Source organism: Macrosteles quadrilineatus, unplaced genomic scaffold, assembly GCF_028750875.1.
Source record: "Macrosteles quadrilineatus isolate MER2022 unplaced genomic scaffold, UCM_ALF_1.0 Scaffold_9__3_contigs__length_116548681, whole genome shotgun sequence".
NCBI classification, from domain to species: Eukaryota; Metazoa; Arthropoda; class Insecta; order Hemiptera; family Cicadellidae; genus Macrosteles; species Macrosteles quadrilineatus.
Genome location: NW_026542602.1, coordinates 73,806,271 through 73,819,874, shown reverse-complemented (window position 1 = coordinate 73,819,874; position 13,604 = coordinate 73,806,271). Strand labels below are relative to the sequence as shown.

The window sequence follows — 13,604 nt, the reverse complement described above, 5'->3', positions numbered from 1 at the left end:
TCATCACCGTCTCTATCACCTTACTAATCACAGGTAGTATCGAGATAGGTCTGTAACTCGAGATACTGGCATGATCACCTTTTTTGTATATTGGAACGGTCTTGGCTCTCTTTAGCTTGTCCGGAAAAACACCTGTCAACAAGCACCTGTTGATAACTGTAGTCAGGGGGGCAGAGATGTCATCAGCTACATCTTTCAGTAATTGGGATGACCAGCCAAAACAATCACATGCTCTGGAACTTTTTGAGTCCAGAGATTAGAGTCTGTATCTGCTTTCCTGAGATGGGATTCCATCTGTCAAGGGAACAGTGTAGCTCTTCCACACGCAAACATGCAGGTCACCAATGGCCGTTTTGTTACTTTTTACTTTTTGTTAAAATAACCTTTCTATCTATATCCCTTAGAGATTTTTTAAAACAACGATATATCGTTTCATAGCACTGAAAGGGTCAAGTTATCAATATATAGAGTATTCGATATCATCAATTATTTCATTCGGTTAGTTAGGTTAGGTTAACCAAACTTAACTTATCAAATGAAATAATCAAAATATTGATCGATATATTCATTCGAATGAGTGTAGGACAGACTTAAGTTAAGAAAAATAGACTTCCGCAGAGAACCTACGATATATTATTGGACGAATAATAAAATAGGCCTATAAAAACTCGGGTCATTTTGATATAACTTGTCTTGTCTTGTTTTGACCTTGTACTCTAAACCCATTAAAGTGCTCTTCCTCGACAAATGTTTAACCAACATAGGCTAATACCTTTCATTGACCATTCCACATGCAATTGTATTGTCTATTGGGAAATAAAGCTTTGATTTGATTTGATATATCAAACATAGCTTAACTTATAAGGTACCGGTAGGCCTACCCATTTTTTTTAAATTGGGACCATCAATTTCGAGGTGGGTTAATCGATAATAAGTTAGGTTACCTACCTAGCCTTGTTTGAAAAAAAATGTAAAAGGAACTTAGGTCTAGCCTAGCTGTAACAGTGTGCTGCATTTAAAAAGTAGCTGTAACTTAAACTTAGTGTGCTACGTTTAAAAAGTAGGCCTAGGCCTAAGCTAAGTTTTTTTTCTTTTAGCTTTTCAAACACTGACCCTAACTTAGGTAAGCATGTCATATCGCCCAAAGATCTAGGCTAACGAATTCGCTTAGGCTATAGGCCTAGCCTATTAAATATTGAATTACCTTCTAGATTTCTTATGTGATATAAATTAGTAGGCCTAGTCTTTAGGTGACCATGAGGATGACACATAACTTAAAGGTGACAGATTCTGATGTAAAAACACACTTAGGTTAGTCAACCCTCATAAGTTACAGCAAAATGACTTGCTAATCAGATAGGTCTACGGTAAAACAATAATTTGGTAAAACTGAGTTTTCACTACTTATGTTATTTTGACTTTTTTTTACTTTATTTACCTAAATTAGACTTTTTTGAGCACTTTTTACATTTAACACTTTTGGGGGAAACGCCGTTTTCACCCTCAAAATCGCGTTTAAAGTTTGCCAAAAATTATCACAATAAGGCCATAGGTAATTATGTCGACCTCCAGTCAACGCTCTAAAAATTATTTTTTTTTTTAAATCTGTTCGTTTTTTAATGCTGATTCCAAAAATGGGGGACGCGCCAAGGTCCGCGGCCAACAAGATCTACGACCACCAACCTGACCTACGATTGGTGGTGCGAAATGTCCGAGCTGAACCAGTTCCGTGACGGGTGAAGGGGATGTAGTCGTGTTTGCTGCCGGTAGACCTTGTTGCCAGTGGCCAACGCATCTATTAGGCTGGTGCGGTCAGGACAAAGTCTCCTTTACATTACTAATATGCATTTGTTTATTGATACTATCATTATTATAGTATTTAAATGGGATAAGAGTAAGACTAATACAAAAGTAACCCGTGCTATATATTTGTATAGCATTTTTGCTACTAAGATAAATAAATCTGGTTTATGCTTATTTTCTTAGAATAAAAAAATCCTTTTGTATTTATTGAAGTTAATTACCCTTTTCGAAACCCTCCTATAGTAGGTGAATAATTTACTTTAAACTTTGTAATGTTAAATAAATATTTTAAATTCAGAACGATAATTAAACTTTTGGCCAGAAGATATCATAATAAGTTTTATTTTAAAAAAAGTCAACTTAAATTTTTGGGGAATGCTATTATTGTATTAATTGTAATAATTCTTACTACACTTATATTAACAATTGAGTTATTTGATTTTACAAGGAAATCAATGTAAAAATAAAGCTTGTTATACATAGCCGGCACTTATTGTATATGTATGGCTGAGTACCATACGAAACAACGCCTGCAAAAACTAGTATACCTTTTGCAAACTCCGCCGTATTGTGGGATGATAGGAACGCCTTTTCCATTCATTTAATCAATGGATTGTTAATCTTTGTTGCTTTTAATAATATTTTATTTATGCGCTGCTATGTTGTAGTTTTGTAAAATTTTTAAAAATGACATCATATTTTCAATTATTGTATAGTACTAGAGAACCCGTGAGGCTCAATGAGCCGCATAGTATGAAACATAACGCCAAGAAAAACATTAAGCTTCAATTCGAATAGTTTTAGTTACATCTTAGAGTTGTTTGAAAACTTTTTAGAAACTAATTTTAAATATTTCTATTTGCGTCGTCAAGGCTCACTTACATTACCGGTATTTCTGCTCTCAGTTTTAACTGATGACTTCTAATGAATGCTAAACGATCTGCTTCAATTCGAGGTAACATGCTGCAACAAAGTGTTTCCAGAATCGAGAACTTAAGAAAACCTTATATGCCTTACTGATAACCTGTGTTAAGTGATTGAAGTCGAGTCATTTTATTTCTTTGATTTGAGACATACACCAACCTACTCAAACGAATTTTCTCCGTAGAGAATCCTGAAAAATGGGGTGATATCAATCATTTCATGTGCTACATGTTTTAACACAGAATACAGAACCTAATACAAAAAATCACACTTATTTTAATAAGGAAATAAATTGAAAGAATAACAAACAAATAAGTATGTACAGCTAAGGTATTTTTAACATTAGGTATATGGAAAGTTCGCTTTAGAAATGAATTACGACCCTAAAGGGCAATTTACGAAATAATGGATAGTTTGGATAGTAATGGAAGTTTGACAGTTTAACAGTTTGCTACAAACACTTGGTTGAAAGAAACATTTACTACAAGTGTACATGTTGCTCGAAATCGAGCAATTGCGAAGAAGTAAAGTACGGTAGTTGTTTAAAAACAAATAACTTATTTAAAACCTAATAAAAGTCATAATTTCCGATGAGTTTAAAAGACTCAACTCATAGATCACGTACCTAACAGTTCCATATAATCAACATTTCTTGTATATATTTTATCATTTTTCAAAAGCTGATCTAGTTTTTTAGTGTATTCTACAAATATTTCCCACTTATAGCCGCATTAGGTTGTCCATGTTGATCTTCGTCAATGATAATGTAGTCTGCATGCTACTACCCATTGTTGCCAGTACGTTTACAAATTTCTGTAATTTTTTTACAACGATAACATTTTGTTTACATTACTTAAGAACTGCCTGATTTTCTGCATAACCTCTCCATCACAATTGTATTTGCATCAATTGGCAATAATTTGGCTAGTTACTGTTATAACGTATGTTATATAATTGAGTACACGTATTATACTCAATGGATAAATTTACCAGAAAAAATGCAGAATTGAAAAACCTAATATTGTTCAGATGGTTTTTTTGTTTCCCTTAAATGTGAATAATGCAAATCCTTCAATGAAAGTTTTATTAAAGTTTTTGAAAGTAGTCATATTATTTTAAAATCTCTTAACTTTTAATAAAACATATATTAAAGTCCTTGCCGTAACAGTTTAATTCAGCCTTAGAGTGTTTTCCTTTGCCAATAATCATAAAGTTAAGTCCGTGTTTCCTACAAAATAGTAACACTTCGACTAACATCCTTGTTCATTTTTTGTGGGAATATTCATACTGTAGGTGTTCTTCATTATATAGGAGGTAAAATATATCAAATTGCCAAGGCTTTCTCGATTATTTAAATTGTAAATTAAAGTAGTACATTTATTTCATTTCTATTAAACCAAAATCAGTAAATGAACCCAATGCGTTTCGTTGAGTTGAAAGATAAATAACAGCAATTAAATTATACAGCTGATCAAAATCTAAACAATTATGTTCTTCTTAAGGATAACATGGGAACTTTGAAAACCACTGGGGCAGAGCCCAAGGGTCGTTTTCAAAAATGTAAGGCCAGTTTGCAAATCTACGCGACACGCTCTTTCCAATGAGACGTCAATGGATAAAATCGGTAAAGAAATGGCGGAGGAGTTCAACCGACAAAGTTTCATGTTGCGTATTAAATATTATAGATTTGAATTTGGGTTGGCGCAAATATTACAATAGAAAAAAGAGAGAGAGAGCCTGGATGAATTGATATACTAAAAAGAAAACAGCAACAGGGACACTATAACAGTATACCGGTATCTATTACGTGTATTACTTATTTAATACGCAAGCAGGTTTTTTGTGACAATTACTCCTCCGAAACTACTGAACCGATTGGCATGTTTTTGGTGCCATGGGAAAGAGCGTAACGTGAAGTTGTGCAGGAAACTTTCTGCTTAGGGAAATAATTACTGAGTGAGGCCTAGAGGTCCTTTAAAGTTTCGTATTTCTCCATAAGATTAACATGGGAAACAAACACTGTTATGAAATTCCAACCACTGTTGGCAGAAACTAAAAGTGAGAAGAAGAACATATGTTAATTGTAAACAGTCAATACGTTTGCAAAGAAACTATTGATTTCCTATAGGGAAATTTGCTAAAAAACCAAGTGTTGCACGTGGTAGGGACTTAAACGTGAAATCTGTCCATAAAGCACATTTGTCTGATATAAGGTTTTTGCGTAAAAATTAAGCTCTTAATTAGGACATTGAACTATGATAATTATTATAATTTTTAACAATATCTATCCACCACCGTCAATGCGTCGATGATATTATTTAGCTACAACTGCAGCGACCCTTGTCGCGGCTGTAGCTACCTGCCGCCGAGAGAAAGCTAGCACCCCAACACAACAGTCTTTGTTTGGGTTTCAAGGAACGCAAACTCTTTGTTCTCTTGCTCGCAAAACTGGACCCTCTGGTCATCGAACCGCCGCGCCGCTCCGCTTCTGTGGTGTTATACAGCCCACGAGGCTTTGCACCCCCTGTGGCCACCCCGTGTTTTGTAGTAGGTGTTTGGTGTTTGAGGGCCAACAGTTATTCTCAATAGACAACCCATAATTATTCGGTCCACAATGGAATGACATGCCGGGCACGTTATCGGTTCTCTTTATTGACTGTCTTTTTTGAGTATTTTCAGGAAATACATGATAGTAATTTGTAGGAAATTTTATTCTCTATCAAGAATATCACCGTCCACTTTGGTCGATTTCCTCACCATTTAAAAGTTACTCTATTTTCAAAAACGTTAAGCAACCTCCCAATTTATAGTGGTGAGAAAATACTGAATGAAAGATGTTGTTGTTAAACTTTCTACAATTAAATCTACAGTTATACTGAACCGATTTTATTAATTAATAGGTCATTGGTAAGCCTAATTTGTGTAGATTTGCAAATAATTATGAAAGTTTGATTTTTTTAAAGATTGACTAGATGAAACCCGTCAAAGTCGACAGTTACTGTTGAGGTTGCAAGCAAGATAGTTTGACTATAAATCGATGATAAATAACTCTATTTTTTGAACAATTTGTGTTGTTCGTGATTAAGCTGTGTCCTTTAGGTACGTCCGATCTTAATAATCAATAAATCAAATGGAAGCTGGTATTTCACTGAAGGTTCTTAGGTCAAAACAAATAGAATAACGTAATTTGAATTGAGTAAAAATATCACAAACTAAATTCCACATCCAAGATATAATCAAATTTATGTTTTCTGATTGAGCGATACAGTATCTTGAAGTTAACTGATTAAAACAGTGCTTTAGATACGATTATTAAGATCGGAATCTTAATAATTAATAGCTCAAATGAAAGCTGGTATTTCACTAAAGGTCTTTAGACCAAAACATATAGGGTAATTTAGTTAGAGCTGCTGAAATACATCTTTAATTGAAGTAAAAAAAAATTTAAATTTTTTCGTTGGGTAATACATTAAAAAAATTAATGATTATGTTTGATCACAAATATTTGCTTGCATAACTTTATTTTAAGACCAAAATTAAGAAAATGGGATGGGCAGAAGAGCCAAACGAACTTGAAAAAAAAATTAACTCCCATAAGAAATGTACAGGGACACATTTTGTGCATAACTCGAAATATACGTAAATAAAAATGAATGCCGATTCTTGATTGCAAATCTGTAGTGCGTCCATACCTTTAGTTTGAGGCCAAAATTATGAAAATCGGTCGAGTAGAAGAGCTAACCCGACTCGGAAAAGAAACCCCAAATATTATTATAGATGGCCATAGGTGGTTTATCAGTATTCATAATCTAATCATACGAAACCTTTTGTGTTAATAATTAAACGGCTTATTGTTATTTGATTGATTTGTCTTTAATTAAATGTTGTCGTTAACAATTTGCATTTGTGTTTAAAGTAAATTATCATTCTAATGTTATGTGCTTAATCTGTACCATTAATATTAGTGAGTAAAGTGGTGTATGGATTTCAAAACCATTAATAATCGTGTAATAGATATGATAATTGAATAATTATTTTTCGTAGCCAAGCAAGTGTACGGTAATTTGTACAATTACTACTTTACAGAAAACGGTCTCATTAGTCAGCCCGCAATACAGCAGTGTTTTGGTAAAGTATCTTACATTTTGCAGGCGTATTTACGAGTGAAGTAGTCTCCAGTTGTCCGCCGCGCCATTTGGTTAGGTCGGCCAAACCAAACTGTGCGACTCAGAGGCAAGTGGGAGGGATTGTTGGTCTCATGCTCCGCCGGCCGCAGACCTTGCGGAAACTAGCGCGGGGGAGATTGACCGCGGTGGACCTAGGTATGACTCCCCAAAAATGATTTTCATTTTTTGCGGAAACGTCCCGTTTTCCCGGAAAATGGGAAAAACGGGAAAAATAATTTTTTTTCCCAAAACCCATGTTGTGGGTACTCAAATTGTGCGGAATTTCCTCCTGAACAAGAATACACTATTAAGTAAAATATCACCGGAAAAGCAACCGCGCTGGCTACTTATGTACTGCCGCATGGCGCTAGCATTGCGGGTGACTCTAAGCCATTGTAGAATGCGGGCTTTATTTCGAGTTAGGTTAGGTTAAGTTTGGTTAGGTTAGGTTAGGTTAGGTTAAGTTTGGTTAGGTTAGGTTAGGTTAAGTTAGGTTAGGTTAAGTTTGATTAAGTTAGGTTTGGTTAAGTTAGGTTAGGTTAGGTTAAGTTTGGTTAGGTTAGTTTAGGTTAGGTTAGGTAAGTTTGGTTAGGTTAGTATAGTTTAGGTTAGGTTAAGTTAGTTTAAGTAGATTTGGTTAGGTTAGGTTTGGTTAGGTTAGGTTTGGTTAGGTTAGGTTTGGTTAGGTTAGTTTAGATTAGGTTAGTTTAGATTAGGTTAGTTTATCAATAACATGAGTATTGTAAGTAAACTAACCTAGCCAATCTCAACCTAACCTAAACTAACCTAACCTTAAATAAAGCCCGCATACCACAATTTTAGGTCCATTTACTTACAAAACTCATGTTATTGATAAACTAAACTAACCTAACCAAACTTAACCTAACCTAATTAACCTAACCAAACCTAACCTAACCTAACCAAACCTAACCTAACCAAACCTAACCTTACCTAACCTAAACAAACTTAACCTAACCTAACCTAACCAAACCAAACTTAACCTAACCTAACCAAACCAAACTTAACCTAACCTAACCAAACCAAACTTAACCTAACCTAACTTAATCAAACTTAACCTAACCTAAACTAACATAACCTAAACTAACTTAACCTAACCTAACCTAACCAAACTTAACCTAACCTAACCTAGCCAATCCTAACCCAAAATAAAACCCGCATTCTACAATGGCTTAGAGTCACCCGCAATGCTATCGCCACGCGGCAGTACATAAGTAGCCAGCGCGGTCGCTTTTCCGGTGATATTTTACTTAATAGTGTATTCTTGTTCAGGAGGAAATTCCGCACAATTTAAGTACCCACAACATGGGTTTTGAGAAAACAATTATTTTTCCCGTTTTTCCCATTTTCCGGGAAAACGGGACGTTTCCGCAAAAAATGAATATCATTTTTGGAATCAGCATTAAAAAACGAACAGATAAAAAAAAAATTAATTTTTAGAGCGTTGACTGGAGGTCGACATAAGATAGGCCTAATTACCTATGGCCTTATTGTGATAATTTTTGGCAAACTTTAAACGCGATTTTGAGGGTGAAAACGGCGTTTCCCCCAAAAGTGTTAAATGTAAAAAGTGCTCAAAAAAGTCTAATTTAGGTAAATAAAGTAAAAAAAAGTAAAAATAACATAAGTAGTGAAAACTCAGTTTTTTATTATTGGCCTAGCCTAATCTCTATCTCTCTCTTCTGTATAGCATTTGTCTGTCACTGGCATTTATTTAAGGAAGCCTAGCCTACTTTACTTCATTACTTTAGAAAAAAAAGTTCTCACTCACTACTCCACTAGCTCAACGAACAAAGTACAAACACTACAAACACAAACAAAAACAAACGTCAACCAACAAACACAAAACAGTGTACCCAGCCCACCGGTGGGGCACACGGGAGGGACTAAGGCTAACACATCTTGTAGTAGAAATGGCATCATTCTTGTAGACTAGAACTGCTAAGTTGAAAAAATTTAAATTAATTTTTTTTTAATTTTTAGTTATAAAATTAAATTTTTAATTATAAAATATTGTTTTAAAATTATAAAATAAATTTTAAAATTAAACTGTCATAAAATAACCTAACCAACCAGACTTGCTGATAATACAAAAACTATATAAGATAAAAATCTAATTAATGATTACTTATAATTTTTAATTAATAATTATAAAATTAATTTTAAAATTTAGTATTATAAAATTAAACTGTCATAACCTAACCTAACCAACCAAACTTGCTGATATGAAAAATTTGTTGACAAAAAGTTAGTGCTGCCAGCGGGGTTCGAACCCGGGACCTCCTGAACACCAATCCGAAACGCTACCATCTACTGGGGCGGAGCCCGAAAGCCCGATCAGAATAAAAACTACTTAGTTTTCCTATTTAATGCCCAAAGAATCGGTGTACCGAATTTCAGCCTCCTAGGTAAATGGGAAGTGGGAGAATTAGTGATGAGTGAGTCAGTGAGTCAGTCTTTGAGGGCTTTGCCTTTTATATATTTTGATTTTTTCTATTGTGTTTAAAAATTAAAAAGAGGTTCCAGACTTAATAAATTGCCACCCTATACATAAAATCAATAATATTTTGAGTTATAATGAGGTTATTTTTATTCTTTAATATGTTATCCATTGTTAAACTAAAATAAGCATTTGAATTGGTAAAAAGATAATTACATTTTCATATGCAGATCCAAAGTTTGTTTTAGTGATAAATCAAAACTACCAAAAGTGGAGATAGTCGGTGTTGCCTTCCTCCAGCGATTTATAATAGAAAGAATACAAATTTATTTCTCTGGCACATAGTTGCTTTTAATCACCCCAATTCTATAAAAGAGGAAGTATAAAAGTTTGGTGTAGATCTGTCAAAAGGGCTACGTGCCAAAAAGTTTAAAGGGTTTGTTAAACAACATAGGTAGCTTATTTAAATATCCCCGCCGCAGCACCTGCCGACTAAGCCGGTTTCCATGTCTGAATTGATTTTCAATTAAATCAATTTAAATATCATTAGATTTAACGAGTACGGTACCTAGTTTTGCTGCTACAATAAAACTAATAAAGTATATTCTTTAGTAAAATAATATTAATAGCTTTAGTATAAAATAAATCAATTTGCCAAGTTTGATCAAAATATATCCATAAACAAAACTACAACATTTTACAATATTCTCCGTAAGAATAACATGGACATTTTAAATTTAGACTAATTTTTTCTCCATTACCAATAACCGTACAAAAACACTTTGATATAGTAATTTTTTTTTAAAGCTCTTTCAAAAGGTTTAGAGAGAAATTGGGAAATTTTGCGTTTTGAGGGGGAAAATTTGAAATCCCATTCCCCCCCCCTCCATAAACCCCCCGTATAACCCTTTCCCTATGGTCCGATGATGCTAGTTCGAAAACTCAACCAAATTTCATCAAAATCAACCAAAAATTACTCAAGTTATCGCGTTCACGGACGTATATATATATAAAACAATTTGGTGTTTTTGACCTCTGGGGATCTCAAAATGAAAAAGTAAAACGGTTGCGGGCTTAGGTCTTTACAGTGCCGCCTACGGTAATAGCTACTTCCCTATAGGGAGATTCGCTAAAATAGTTAAGGAATATTATTTACAACTGTTTAAAAACCAACCAGTTTGTTCTACGTTCTATGATGTTCACATAAGTTACACAAGGTTTACCAACAGGGTGCAGCACTAATTGTTTTAATTTATGACAACATAGCTAATTAAGCAGCAAAAAAGAGCTGTGAGAACTGTCAAAGTAGGATTGTTTACGGAAATAGTTTTTGATACTGCACAAAATGCATTTTATTTTAAGTGCATAATTCATTAACTTTCTTTTTTCAAAACTGTTAAATATTGTCTAAGAAATGGAGTATCCATAGTTAATTTTAGTGGATTATCAAAAGTGTATCTACAATAAACATACATCAATTAAACATTCATACTTAACTATATACTACCAAAGGCTATAAGCTGTGTTACTCACGTCCGTCATCCATTCTTCAATAGCTGAAGAGGCACAATAGGATCAACCAATCAGGATTTTCTGTCTTGTTCATCGCAACAGTTCTATATTACTGTACCACTATCTTATAACTATAGCTGCAGGATGCGTAACCAAAATCGCTAACCGCTATCACAGCTGATTCCCGACGGGAAGTTGAGATCATGTCAAGCGTGCTTCTAGAGTGGTTATGTATCCATAGTTAGTATCAATAACTACTGCTATCACTTGCAGCAAGGCCACACTAATTAGTGTGACATGTGTGTTAGTGTGTGTAATTAGTGATATGTGTGTTAGTTGACATGAACAATCCATTTTTCTCTGGTAAAAGTTCACGACAGAAGGTAAAGGTAAAGGTGGCCTTGCTTGCAACCACCCTACACAGGTAGCAGCTAACAACATGTTTACAAATTTATATATACACTAGTGTACCTGTAGCTCGAATTCGAGCAATTGCTAAGTAATACAGGCGTTATTTTAAAACGAATAACAGTCATGATTTCTGATGACTTTAAAAGATTCGACTCAAAGATTATGGAAATACTCAAGATGTATATAACAGATCGATATAATCAACATTTCTTGTAAATCTTTATCTTACCATTTTTCAAAAGTTGATCTTGCTGTTTTTTAGTGTTTTCTACAAATAGCCTTACTCATAGCCGTATTTGGTTGTCCATAATAACGATTTTAAATTCTGAAAAAAACATTATTTATATATTTTCTCCTTGGTGGTGTTCTATTAGTCTATGAGTTTCCTATGTTTCCATAGTTTGCAAATCGGCTCTTTCAATGATTACTAAGAAATGCAGCACGGTGTTAATTCAGTTTTCTTTTTAGTATATCAAATTATCCAAGCTCTCTCGCTTTTTTCCATTGTAATATTTACGCCAACCCAAATGCAAATCTTACTAATATTATAAATATGTGAAAGTTTGTGTGTTTGTTTGAAGTTCAATCACGCATTAACTACTGGTCGGATTGTTCTGAAAATTGGAATGGTGATAGCTTACATTCCCGATTAACATATAGACATATTCTTATCTTAAAAATCCTTTCGGGCTCCACCCCATTGGCTCTGGAGTTTCCCATGATAACCTTATAAGTATTCATATTTAAAAGTAATTAAATAGTTTTGTCAGCTGTTTCAACTACATAGTTGGTTCTATGATATTAAACTAACTGTACCCGGATGAAGTTCGTTCGCTACGCTCACTCACCTTTAGGTTGGAGCTCGTTCGCTCCACTCACTTGCCTTCAGGTTAGCTCGTTCGCTACGCTAACTCGCTTCCAGGTTGAAGTTCGTTCGCTACGCTCACTCACCTTTTGGTTGCAAATTGGCTGTATAGTCATAAATTTAAAAAAATTAAAGTGCTGCACCCTGTTGGTAATCCTTATAACTTTAATGCTATTGAACATAATAGAACAGAACCAACTTGTTTAATTGAAACAGCTATTAAGAAATTCCTTTTAAATATGAAAAATCATAAGGTTAACATGGGAAACTCCGGAGCCACTGGGGTAGAGCCCGAAAGCCCGATCAGAATTAAGTTTTCCTATTTAATGCCCAAAGAATCGGTGTACCGAATTTCAGCCTCCTAGGTAAATGGGAAGTGGGAGAATTGGTGATGAGTGAGTGAGTCAGTCAGTGAGGGCTTTGCCTTTTATTTAGATTTCCTATTTAAATAACATTAATTTTAATGAGTACCTAGGTTTGCTGCTACAGGGAATGTACTGAGGTGTGTTTTTTATTGAAATGTTTTTTTAGTATGAAATAAAAAAATGCCAAATTTGATTAGAATATATCCATAAACAAGCAAACTACAACAATTTATTTATTCTCAACAAGAATAACATGGGAATTTTAAATTTAAAGGTTTTTAAATTATCTCCGTAACCGTTAGGCATACAACAACGCTTCAATATACAAAATTATGAAAATTATGAAATAAAAAAATGCCAAATTTGATTGGAATATATCCATAAACAAGCAAACTACAACAATTTATTTATTCTCAATAAGAATAACATGGGAATTTTAAATTTAAAGGGTTTTAAATTATCTCCGTAACCGTTAGGCATACAACAACGCTTCAATATAAAATTTTTTTTTTTTAAGCTCTACAAAATGGTCTGGAAAGAAATTGTGAAATTTTATGTTTTTAGAGTCAAAATGGGGAAAAAAATTTGTACCCCACAAAACCCCCCATAAACCCCCGTTCCCATAGTCCAATATCATGCTGGTTTGCGAACTTGTTCGAACTACTGTCAAAAATAAATATATTTGAGTTTGAGAAACGTTTTGCTCAAGTTATCGCGCTAACGGACACACACATATGTATAAATGTATTGTTTATGAATTTGAACGGAGGGTGTTTTTGGCCTCTGGAGACCTTAAAACGAAAAAGAAAATCAGTCCTAGGTCCAGGTCTTACCATGAGTACTACGGTAATAGCTTATTCCCTATATGGGAAATTCGCTTAAAACTATAATCATAAGCATTAACTCATCCTCAAGGTATATAATTATAACTATCAATAAAGCACAAATTATGAAATTACTAATTAGGCGCATGAACTAGACACGAAAAACGAGCTTCAGAATTTACAATGGGATGGGAAGTCTCCTTATAAAACAATAGACTAACTAAAACAAGTAGACTTCCAACCCATAGTAAATTTTGAAGCTCGTTTTTCGTGTCT

The 13,604-nt window shown here is 34.0% G+C and overlaps 1 protein-coding gene across 3 annotated transcripts in view; it reads right to left on the bottom strand.

Moving 5' to 3' along the window:
* The window catches only part of LOC129002050 (uncharacterized), a 46,564-nt gene extending 35,612 nt beyond the window's left edge, over nucleotides 1-10,952 (bottom strand). The window contains exon 1 of one of the 3 annotated variants that reach the window (XM_054429562.1): nucleotides 10,885-10,952. The gene's annotated coding sequence lies outside the window, so the exon portion shown is untranslated. Of the gene's footprint in view, nucleotides 1-1,204; nucleotides 1,405-1,438; nucleotides 1,726-10,884 lie in introns of those variants that run through there. The other 2 variants (XM_054429561.1, XM_054429560.1) reach the window with 2 other exon arrangements.
* Nucleotides 10,953-13,604: the final 2,652 nt, after the last annotated feature.